Genomic DNA, 12,048 nt, shown 5'->3' with positions numbered 1-12,048 from the left:
TGGTTTGAGGGCAGAGTCAAGGAGTCCATTTACGTGAAAAGGGAAAGACCATCTCTGAATCGAGGAGGGGGCCTAACGGTACATCTGTCACCATCTTACAATGCTGTGACTGCAGCCATTCCCCAACTCTCTGTGAATGGGACTCATGGCCATTGATCAGTGGGCTTTGATCAGTGGGCCTTGATCAGTGGTTGTTGATCAATGGTCATGAGAATTTGCATAATTGAATGAAGGTGACCTCCCAGCCCATTGTTCCTTCAGTGGGCTGGTTTTAGTCATTATGCAAATGTACTGTTTATAAGATTTGGGGAAACCTGCAGTCAGCTGAGACTGAAGAAGTCACTTGGATCAGTGACAAAGCGTTTCTCCCACTGAAAACGCTACGTCCAGATGAACAGAATCAACTTTTGGAGATTAATCCGTTAAATTCAATAAATTCTGTTTTCATGCATGACTGGATGTTAAACTTAATTGTTATAACCTAGTAAAGCAGCAATGATGATAATTTTGTTAAAGAAGAAAGAATTTAGACAGTTTTTAACTCTCAGTGATGCTACAGTGTTTTGAACCTGAAGCAGACGGAATTTTGGACCCAGATTACTCCGCGTCCGCGAGGCTCCTGAATACAGTAGCCGTAATGCTCCAACAATCCATCAAGCCGTGCGGCTTCGTAGCTTACCAAAGTTGTACTAAAACATTTTTGACAGATTTTTGAGCGCCATGTACCACATAAAATCGGTTCGAGGTCAGTAAGCACAACTGGAATTCATACATAAGGCTCACCGGATTATAAGGTGCACTGTCGATTTTTGAAAAAATTAAAGGATTTTAAGTGCACCTTATGGTACGGAAAATACATTATGCCATATCTGCAAAATTAGAAACATCCTGTCTCTACATCCTGCATTTTCATGAATTTATTACTTCTAGGTTGGACTATTGTAATTCGTTATTATTAGGCTTTCCTAAAAACTCTGAAAAGCCTTCAGTTCATCAGAAATGCTCCAGTGAGAGTACTGGCTAAAATACTACAGAGTCTCGATTAATCGCCCAACTTATCTTAAAGGTCTGATAGTACCATTTCACCCCAATAGAGTATTTCGCTCTCACATTGCAGGCTTACTTGTGGTTCTTAGTAGGGGTGCAACGATACACAAAATTCACGGTTCGGTTCGGTTCGATACTTTGGTGTCACGGTTCGATATTTTTTCGATACAAAAAAATGTTCATGCCTTTTTAATTTGTCATTAATTAAAATTATAAATCTATATTTTAACTCAAAAGTACAGTTTTTAAATGTAATGTTGCTGAAACAACAAAATAATAAAAAAATAAATAAATCTATCTGATCGAGAAATCACTCATCTTTGGAAAGACCTTACAGAGAAATGTCTCTTTCCAAAATAAAAGCTATACTATACGCTTCTTCTGGGCTATATTCTCAGCAGCATATTAAACATATCAGGTCCCCATAAGGAGAATCCTGTGCTAACGGCTGTCTAAATGACTCGGGTAAAGTTTGTAGCATGCGCGCTTGTTGTTTTTGTCTGCTTCCACTTGTCATTGCACTAGGATGATGTCGGAGTAAATGTGCAGTCATATTCGTTGTGTTCCCACTAGTGCTGTCAACGTTAATCTCGTTAAAATGACATTAAAGCCATAACGCCACAAAAGTTACCACGGATCGCCCCGTGTGTGGGGCTGGACGGCGTCAACACGTTAACGAGCTACCTGAGCTAACACACTAGTTCCCACAAATGTAATTGAGCATTGTGTGGCACATCCGACATGTTGTTTTACTTTAGTCCATGACGTGCTTACCTTCAGGGTCATACTTCACATGAAAACCAAAATAGTTCCAAAGGCCAGATCTGAATGAGGGTGGGGGAGGTTCAATTTGCCATGTTGCAACAAGCTTAACTTCTGTGTCGCTAGCTTGCGCTGCGCTCAGTGGATCTGCGCTCGACAGTGCAGCCTAGGCAGAGTAGTCGAACGCAGATCCACTGAGCTCTCAACACAGACAGCATCGTCAGAAGAAAAGTTGATAAAATAAATTTTGTATTGTTCGATACATATGCGTACCGAACCGAAAGCACTGTATCGAATGGTTCAATATCGATACAAGTATTGTTGCACCCCTAGTTCTCAGGGTATTTAAGTAGAATGGGAGCCAGAGCCTTCAACCCCCTTCTGTAGAACCAGCTCCCAGTTTGGATTTGGGAGAAAGACACCCTCTCTACTTTTAAGTTTAGGCGGGATCAGCAGATGGCTCCAGCCCCTTGACCCTGGTTCTGCCAGAGGCTTCTTCCTGTTAAAGGGGAGATTTTCCTTCCCATTATCAACATAGTACTTGCTCATAGGGGGTCTTTTGATTGTTGGCGTTTTCTCTGTATTATTGTCTTTACTTTACAATATAAAGCACCTTGAATCAACTGTTGTTGTGATTTGGCACATGTAAATAAAACTGAATTGAATTAAATTGAATTGAATTCAGTTTCCCCCTCCCTCCTTACCTGCTTGTGCATATATTGTCATAGTGTCTCTTTGTCTTTTGTCTCTTCGTCCCTTATTCTTCAGTGCTGTATTTCCCTGATGTGCCATTTCCCATAAATTGGATTATTGTTCATTCTGTAATTTTTGATCAGCCTGTAATAAAAGCTTGGTTTATGCACTTTGTGTCCTGAGTCTTGTATTTGGGTCCTTTTACATTAATCTCCAACCTCTATCCAACTGCAAATATGCCCTTTTCCTTCTTGTTTGTGGGTTTATTTTAATTTTAATGTTTGCAACCTGCTATTTCCATTTTAGGTTGAAAAACACAGTCAGAAGTGACTCATTCAGACAACTGTGACATCATCCTGTTTGATTCAGTGTTGAAATGGAAAACCGAAAACTCCTGACAGGTAAAATGAACCCAGTAAACATAAAACCTAAAAATACTGCTCTCCTGGGAAGAAGTCTGTGATATGAGACATGAAGAGGCTGCCAAAGTGAATATCCAGCAACACCATCTGAAAATCTGTTCTGCTTCAGCTTGCTGCTGTGCACCAGTTGTTTTCATGGTCACATTGTGAAGTCTTTTCTTTTAGAGGAGGTGGCAAGCACTCAAACTGTAGCAGTGTGTGTGTGTATGTGTGTGTGGTGGGCCTTTGGACACTTTTTTTTGATTGTCAGAGCACCTTGTGTTTTTGAATATGCTGTTAACCTTAGCCTTGTTTGCCTGGTTTTATTGGGTTTATATGTTTCTCATTGGCTTGTTTTTGCTTATTAAACCTGATTAATTTATCTTTTGAGTCTTTGCTTTATGTGACCCAAGGGAGGCTTGCAGGGATGAGCTGCCATTTTTCTTTTAATATTCACCTTTTCTTTTCATATTCTTTGGTTAACATGGAATTGAGGTGTAGGTTTATAAATTTTCTATTGACCAAGTTAATCAGTTGATGATGTGTTTTAAATTATAATTTACAATTGTACTCGTTGACTTTGACTCTCCCTGAAATTGTCTTAGGGGTGAGTCCCACACTGTAGAATCAAATTAGTTCCCAGAACTTAAAAAGATTATGCAAACTCATTGCCTCAAATAAATTGAGTAAAGCTGACTTCAGATGACTAAGTTAGGACAACTTTTTCATTGCACATATACAGTACTAAGAATAACTTGATGTTTCTGATTGTGCAATACTAATTATTTACCCTAATTGTTTATATATTGATATAACACTGTATGCAAGTATAATTCAAAAAGAATAATTAACAACACTTCTTGTAATGGTGTTTAAAATCAACCCAACCTTTGTTTTCAAATGCAAAAAAAGTATATCAGCTAACATGCTGGACACTGTTGTTCTGCTGAACACAGAACAATTATATTGCCAACACTGTTAATAATCTTAGAATGAAACAAAGTCTCTGATGTAACTATTCTGAAACTAAGTTTAGGTTTTCTACAACTTTGTTTTGCAAGTTACATTACTTATATAATCGATATTGTCCAGTCACAAGTGCAGTCTCTAGCTCAAACAACACATTTGTTTTGCATTCAAACACATAAGCTGGTATGTTGTAATATTTTAAGGATGACTTGTTTCCTGTCCAGATGGATTTAGGTGATCCAAATGTAAGTGCAGAAGAAAGTCTTTAACTTCCCTTAAGTACAGTGGCAGTGGATGTGGGTTGGAGATGCAATGACCTTGAACCTCCATCTGTGACTTAGGAATCTCTCTCTCTCTTGTTAGAACACCAACTTATTTGCTTTCTTAAAAAAAAATCTGCATTTGCTGGTGAACAGATCCCAATTTAGACAATCTCAGGCTCCCTCCCCACCGGAGAGGTGACATTCAATGTCAGTCTGGACAGCCCTGACCACCACCCGACACACAATAGTGTCATGAAAGCATATTTTTTTTAAAGAGCTCTGCAAACACAAACGGAACTTGCAGACTTCACTGTATACTGTGCAGACAGTGTGGACCCTCTAAACTAAGTTTGTGGCATATGATCTTTCAAGAAATGCAGATCAAACTGTTGTTGTTTGTTTGTTGAATTAACTGGAGTCATCAGCAACAGCACAGAGCATTCATATCTCTGATAAGTCTGATAACAGTAGACAGGAAAAAGATCAGTAAGGAAAGCCAAATAACAAATGACACAATAAGAAAAACAATTACTAATATATTGGAAAACCAAACAGTTGATGTCTTTCTGTCCAACAGCTCCTTTTATAGACTTGTAAGAGTTTGATGTGATGTGTGGAGTGCTGCTCTGAGCCTCACAGACAGGAAATCAGAATCAGAATCTATATTGTCATTGTGCTTTAAGAAGATGAAAAATTGTATGCAAACCTGTACAGTGCAAGTGAAAAGAGCACACTTTTAAGAGAAAAAAAAGAATATATATACAATAAATAAAAAAATAAAATAAATAAAATATAGTATATACAAGACTGTTTATAGGAGTGAAGAACACGGTTGTTGCACAGTGATATAGTCCTTAGAAATACAGCACAGTTAAATTGTATTTTCACAGTGGTTTTAACCCCCGAGTATATTTATTAATGCACCAGTCCTGGCGTATGTGCTGTTCCTCAGTCTGTTTGTTTTGTCCTCCTGTACCGCCTTCCTGAGGGTAACAGCTCAAACAGGTGATGTGCTGGGTGGAATGTGTCCTTCAGGATGCTGCAGGCTTTTCTGTGGCAGCAGGACCTGTACAGCCCCTCTGGGGAGTGAAGAGCACAGCTGATGACCCTTCTGTGCTGTGTTGATGACCCTCTGGAGTCATGCTTTAAAACACAAACAGAGGGAGAAAAAACAGAAAATTATTTAGAAGCTGATTTGATCCTTAATGGCTGTGCAACCATTATAACTTCCAACACAGAAAGTCAATGTAGACCTCATACAACCAAATTAGACTAGCACATAGCATATAGCATATAGATTAAAACACCATTTACTACTGTGTCTGAATGTGTGGTATTGCTAAAGTCATTTTAGGCCTAAAGAGAGATGTGTTTAAATGCACCTAATTTAAATGTAATCATTGCATGCTTGTTAAAGGCTAACTTCCAATATATAAGGTTTCTAATAAGCACAATGACCAGATAAAACATATGGCAGTGTTTATATTTAACATAGGCAACTCCAAAATGTTTCTGATGATTGAACTGTGGAATTTAACTTATTTGTTTAGAAGGACAAGATAAATTACTTTATTTTCAACTATAAAGGCAACCTGGACTTTAACCATATAACAGGCCACTAATCTGGGTTATGGCTTTGGACTTTCACAACAAAACTAAATGTCTAAATACAATTTTTAACAAAACAAATACTATTGTTATTATTATTATTTAAGGTGTAATTAAACAGATATGTTTGTTTAATGTAAAAACAGCCTGCTTATGTTGTTAGAGAAAGTAAAGATGCCCCTGAGACAATCCAGCACATCACAGCAGGTTGCAAGATGCTAGCAGGCAGGTCATACATGGAACGCCATAACCAAGTGGCCAGCATAGTAATCAGGAACATCTGTGCCGAGTATGGCCTGGAAGTCCCGAGGTCAAAATGGGAGATGCCCTTTTTGATCCTGTGTGACTTCCAGATACAGACGGACAAAATGGTGGTGGCTAACAAACCGGACACAGGAGTGGTAGACAAGCAGAAGAAAACGGTAGTAGTGATAGAAGGAGGGACATGGGCCACCCCTCTTAGGCCCACCACCCGCAGAAGGTGCCATGTGTGCTGGACAAAGGCCAAAGACGGAGACTCTGGTAGACTGATCCTCAGCTACCTAGGCTGGATATTTGGATATGGAATGTGGCCTCTCTGGTGGGAAAGTAGCCTGTGCTAGTACATGAGTTTGAAAGGTATTGGCTAGATATATTCGGGCTGATCTTAACACATGGCTTTGGATCTGGTCCCAGTCTTCAGGAGAGTGGCTGGAGTCTGTCCCAGTTTAGAGTTGCCCTCCGTGGAGGGCTGGTGTGGGTATCTTGGTGTCCACTTGGCTTGCTGCTTGTACATTGTCATATGGGTCATATGATTGTTGGGTTTTTCTCTGTATCTATTATTGTACGATCTACTGTACAATATAAAGCACCTTGAGGCGACTGTTGTTGTGATTTGGTGTTATATAAATAAAATTGAATTGAATTGTGCTGGGGCGATCGTGGCTCAAGAGTTGGCAGTTCGTCTTGTAATCGGAAGGTTGCCCCTGCGCTTATGTGCCAAACGACAGTTCCAAGTACACAGAATTCTTGAAGTGCTTGGGTGGGGTGCTTGAGGGTGCTCCACCTGCACACTGTTGCCCTAATGGTCATGTGGGCAACGGCAGTGAGACCTGGAGAAGCTGGGAGGAACGGATTGCCTAATCTGAACCCGAGCAGTGTTCTGTCATTGGACTTCTGTGCAAACCACAGTTTGCCTATAACCAACATCATGTTCTAACACATTGGTTCCGAAAGTGGGGGGCACAGAGCCATTGCAGGGGGGGGCACAGTATAAATAAAAAAAGAATGCTTGGACACTGCTAGCATAACGAAAAGCAGAAGATGAAGCATCGCCAAATATGCCTCCAAACCAACTTCCTTCCAAGCCAAACACTAGAAAATATGGTGAAGCATTTCTTGCTTTTGGTTGACCTGTACAATGGTGGTACCAAGGTAAGTATCCTTGATATAATTTGTTTCCCCTACATAGGGAGGTGCTGGGCTGTCCAAATCACAGACAAACAGTATCCCACATTCTTGATTTTTAGTTTACAAACACTTGTTGTAATGACTAACTACTCTTGAGATTTTGGAGATGATAGCTCTTTATACAGTAAAGTTACAGGAGGATACAAGTAATATCAGGCTGATCCTGACACAATTTGATCCCCCGGTCCAAATCACGGACAAACAGTATCCCACAGCTGGTTATATTTTTAAACCCATTTTGCACATAGGCATTTTTTGAAAAATGTATTGATAGCAGTGTTGAATATTATTACACAGTAAAAAAAAACCCAACTACAAGTAAAATAATTACCATAAAGATGGTTTGTTTTTCTGTTATTTAAAAAAGGGAGTAGTTTATTTTATTGCAACCTGTCATTTATTGCAGTTTGCATTTATTTGTTTAATTGTTTACAAAAGGTTTGAGGTATGAAATAAATTGCAGTGGAGTTTGAAAACAAAATGTGTATGTGTGTGTGTATGGAGGACCACAAGAGCCACGTGCATCGAAATAAAGAATTCTGTGCTTAAATAATGAATTGTAGAATAACTCCAAAAGTTGATTCTGTTCATCTGGACTTAGCGTTTTTGTGGGAGAAATGTTTCGTCACTCATCCAAGTGACTTCTTCAGTCTCAGCTGACTGCAGGCTGAGACTGATTTACTTACCTGGATGATTGAGCATCCATCAAGAAATTGTAGAATGAATTCTCCATTTGTAAATTCATTTTTGAAGCACGTTACCTTCAGCAGGTGGTCAGACTGCGTAAATGGGCACTCAGTCAGAGGTTGCGCTCTCCGTTTCGCTGCAGGGTCCCTTCATTCTTCACATATCCGTGTCGAGCTGAGTGTAAATCCTGAGGATGAACGGCCTTTGTACAAGCACACCTGCTTCTTAGCAGGGCGAAGCTATGAGCTAAAAAAATCCAAGCAAACCTGTGTCTGTCCACCAATCAGAGAGCTCCTTACATCCCACGGTGTGCCTAATTTGAATAGCCGCAGTTTTTTAAAAAAATGCAGTTGTTAATCCAGCAGCTAATCCAAAAATTAATCCCTGAGCAAACAGGAAAGGGAAATGGATTTTCAGTTTCACCGGATGGCCAGGAAGCGTTCGCGATGTCTTCTCCGGCGCTGATAATTGGCGTCTGTCTTGTGTCAGTGACGTAAAAGACAGATTTAATGCGACTTGATCATTCACACAGCAGTCGCTTTCTGAAACATCGGATATATATCGGATTCAGTACCACATACGAAAGTGACCCAGATCGGATTTGAAAATATCGGATTTGTGCCGTTCACACTGTCACACCATGATGGGTCGCATAGGGTAAAAAAAATCGGATTTGATGCGCTTTCACCTGCAGTGTGAACGTAGCCTAACACACAGAGACAGACAACCATTTGCACTTACATTCACACCTATGGGCAATTTAAATTGATCAATTAACCTATCCCCACTAACTGACTATCTTTGGACTGTGGGAGGAAGCCAGAGTACCTGGGCAGAACATGCAAACTCCACACAAAAAGACCCTGACCTGATGGTGGAATTAAACTCAGGACCTTCTTACTATGCAGCAAGAGTGCTAAGCACTGTGCCACCATGCTACCTAGGTCAAACATGCGAGCCCATTCTCACTCCCGAGGTGTAACATCCCGACGTTTTGTCACGTCCCGCGGCGTTCCTGAGGAACGCGAAAGGTGACCTCCCGCGTTCTTATGGTACGGTTATGGATTAAATAGTGTTTTCCCAAGCGATTTTAAGGAAAGGAGCAAACATGTGTAGATTAAGTCCAAACGGTTCTCATATGTGCTGGCGGAGCGCTGCTGACGTCGACTGAGAAAATTGTCAGGCGGTGGAAGGAATACTTCGAGGACCTCCTTAATCCCACTGACACGTCTTCCGAGGAGGAAGCAGAGTCTGGGGATGAGGGGAATGACCCGCCAATTTCCGGGGGCGAGGTCACTGAGGCAGTTAAACAACTCCTTGGTGGCAGAGCCCCTGGTGTTGATGAGGTCCGCCCCGAGTTCCTGAAGGCTCTGGACGTTGTAGGGCTGTCCTGGTTGACACGCCTCTGCAATGTTGCGTGGAGATCAGGGGCAGTACCTGTGGACTGGCAGACCGGGGTGGTGGTCCCCATCTTTAAGAAGGGGGACCGGAGGGTGTGTTCCAACTACAGGGGGATCACACTCCTCAGCCTCCCTGGGAAAGTCTATGCCAGGGTGCTGGAAAGGAGAGTTCGTCCGTTAGTCGAACCTCGGATACAGGAGGAACAATGCGGTTTTCGTCCTGGTCGCGGAACACTGGACCAGCTCTTTATCCTCTCCAGGATACTTGAGGGTGCATGGGAGTTTGCCCAACCAGTCTACATGTGTTTTGTGGACTTGGAGAAGGCATTCGACCGTGTCCCTCGGGGTGTCCTGTGGGAGGTGTTGCGGGAATATGGGGTGTCTGGCCCATTGCTACGGGCCATTCGATCCCTATACAACCGTTGCAAGAGCTTGGTTCGCATTGCCGGCAATAAGTCGGACTCGTTCCCGGTGGGTGATGGGCTCCGCCAGGGCTGCCCTTTGTCTCCGGTTCTGTTCATAATTTTTATGGACAGGATTTCTAGGCGCAGCCAAGTGGCGGAGGGCTTTCGCTTTGGTGGCCTCAGAATCTCATCTCTGATTTTTGCAGATGATGTGGTTCTGTTGGCTTCATCGGGTGAGGGCCTCCAGCTCGCACTGGAACGGTTCGCAGCCGAGTGTGAAGCAGCGGGAATGAGGATCAGCACCTCCAAATCTGAGGCCATGGTTCTCAGCCGGAAAAGAGTCGAGTGCCCACTCCGGGTCGGGGATGAGTTCCTGCCCCAAGTGGAGGAGTTCAAGTATCTCGGGGTCTTGTTCGCGAGTGATGGGAGAAGGGAGCCGGAGATCGACAGACGGATTGGGGCTGCAGCTGCAGTAATGCGGACGCTGCACCGGTCCGTCGTGGTGAAGAGGGAGCTGAGTGTAAAAGCGAAGCTCTCAATTTACCGGTCGATCTACGTCCCTACCCTCGCCTATGGCCACGAGCTGTGGGTAGTGACCGAAAGAACGAGATCGCGGATACAAGCGGCAGAAATGAGCTTCCTCCGAAGGGTGGCTGGCCTCTCCCTTAGAGATAGGGTGAGAAGTTCGGCCATCCGGGAGGGGCTCAGAGTAGAGCAGCTGCTGCTCCTCCACATCGAAAGGAGCCAGCTGAGGTGGTTCGGGCATCTGACAAGGATGCCCCCTGGGCGCCTCCTGGGTGAGGTGTTCCAGGCATGTCCCACCGGGAGGAGGCCCCGGGGCAGACCCAGGACACGCTGGAGAGATTATATCTCTCGGCTGGCCTGGGAACGCCTTGGTATTCCCCCGGATAAGCTGGAGGAGGTGGCTGGGGAGAGGGAGGTCTGGGCCTCTTTGCTTAGGCTGCTGCCCCTGCGACCCGGCCCCGGATAAAGCGGATGAAGATGGATGGATGGTTCTCATATGTCCTCAGTTTTCCAATGTCATCATGTAGGAACGTGTTGGGTGCCCAAAAACGTAATATGTTGACGATTTGTCACCTAGCTTTGGGAGTGAGAACGTGTTGAATATGCTTAGAGGCTGCTGCTGACAATAACACTGTAAACTGATGTTTTCAATGGAGATTCATTAAAGTTTGTTTGCTGCTCATTTGAGTTCAGATGTAGTGAGAGTCATGTTTCCTAGGCTCCTACTGATGACATCCTTCAACCTGCAGCAAGTAGAGGGCATTAAAGAAGCTGTGCTACTGTTCTTGTCCAAAAAGACAATCCTACTGTTGCTTCATGCACACAAAAGTTTTTTGATGGCACAGTTTTTAGTGGAGGACTTCATCATATGGTGCCAGGGTGGGCGGGATTTATGTGGATGCATTGTGATGAAAGCAAAAGTTTAAGAAGTTTTCTTAAATACCCTAATAAGGTAATTTATAAAATCAAAAGGGGTGACGTTATAGTCTGTCCAACTGCAGCTGGGCGATTTTGGACTGGTACTACAGCAGCAATGCTGGTAGGTCAGCCTGTACAGACAAAAAGGAAATTGGTAAGCTAATGTGCTCTTCACAAGTAAAGCTCAGCTCAAACTGTAAGAACCAGCACTGAGCCCTGTTACATTTATACACAGTGTCAGAGCAATGGCTGCAACCAACAGCCTTAAACTTGTGATTAAAATGTTGCCTGTAAACACATCAGTCCAGATGTTACTACATGACTTTCTAATGTCTTGAGTTAAAAGACCTTAAAGAGGGTGATTACAATAATAGTTGTCATTTCTGTCATTGCCTATATCACTGCCCTCTGCCAAGGCAAAGAGTAGAGGTGACACTATTGATTAAAGTTCAGTTGTTTTAATTACACGAGTACACGCACATTCATTCTCAACTGGACATAGATGATCATCAAGGACCATGTTCACCTAATACCAGCCTCTAACATAGTATGTTGAATCCAGGTCCAGTATATTCCAATGAGTATCATTTAACAATTTACTGCACCTACATTAGCTAAGCCTAAACCTATTCAAATATGTCGTAAAGATAAAGACAGTATAATTTAATTATTAATCAAATATATGTAATGAAAACCAAAGCTGAAATTGATTCAGTTTATTAATTTTGTCTGTATGTTCTGTAGGGTCTGTGCCTATACAGGCCCTGAACGTATACAGTAAATTATGTGGAAATCATTTTCATAAAGTTACGTTTTTAAATCGGTGCTGTTGTTTTGGCTGATGTTCATATTTCCAATAGACCTTTGTGTTTAGGTTTTGGGGCTGAAACAACTCATTGAGTAATTCAAATGATTTGATTAT

This window comes from Aulonocara sp. 'chitande type north' Nkhata Bay, linkage group LG19 (genome assembly GCF_057382095.1).
Source record: "Aulonocara sp. 'chitande type north' Nkhata Bay isolate Kocher_YH1m ecotype deep benthic linkage group LG19, A_spYH_male_GT1.1, whole genome shotgun sequence".
Classification (NCBI taxonomy): Eukaryota; Metazoa; Chordata; class Actinopteri; order Cichliformes; family Cichlidae; genus Aulonocara; species Aulonocara sp. 'chitande type north' Nkhata Bay.
This window is presented reverse-complemented; position numbering follows the sequence as displayed.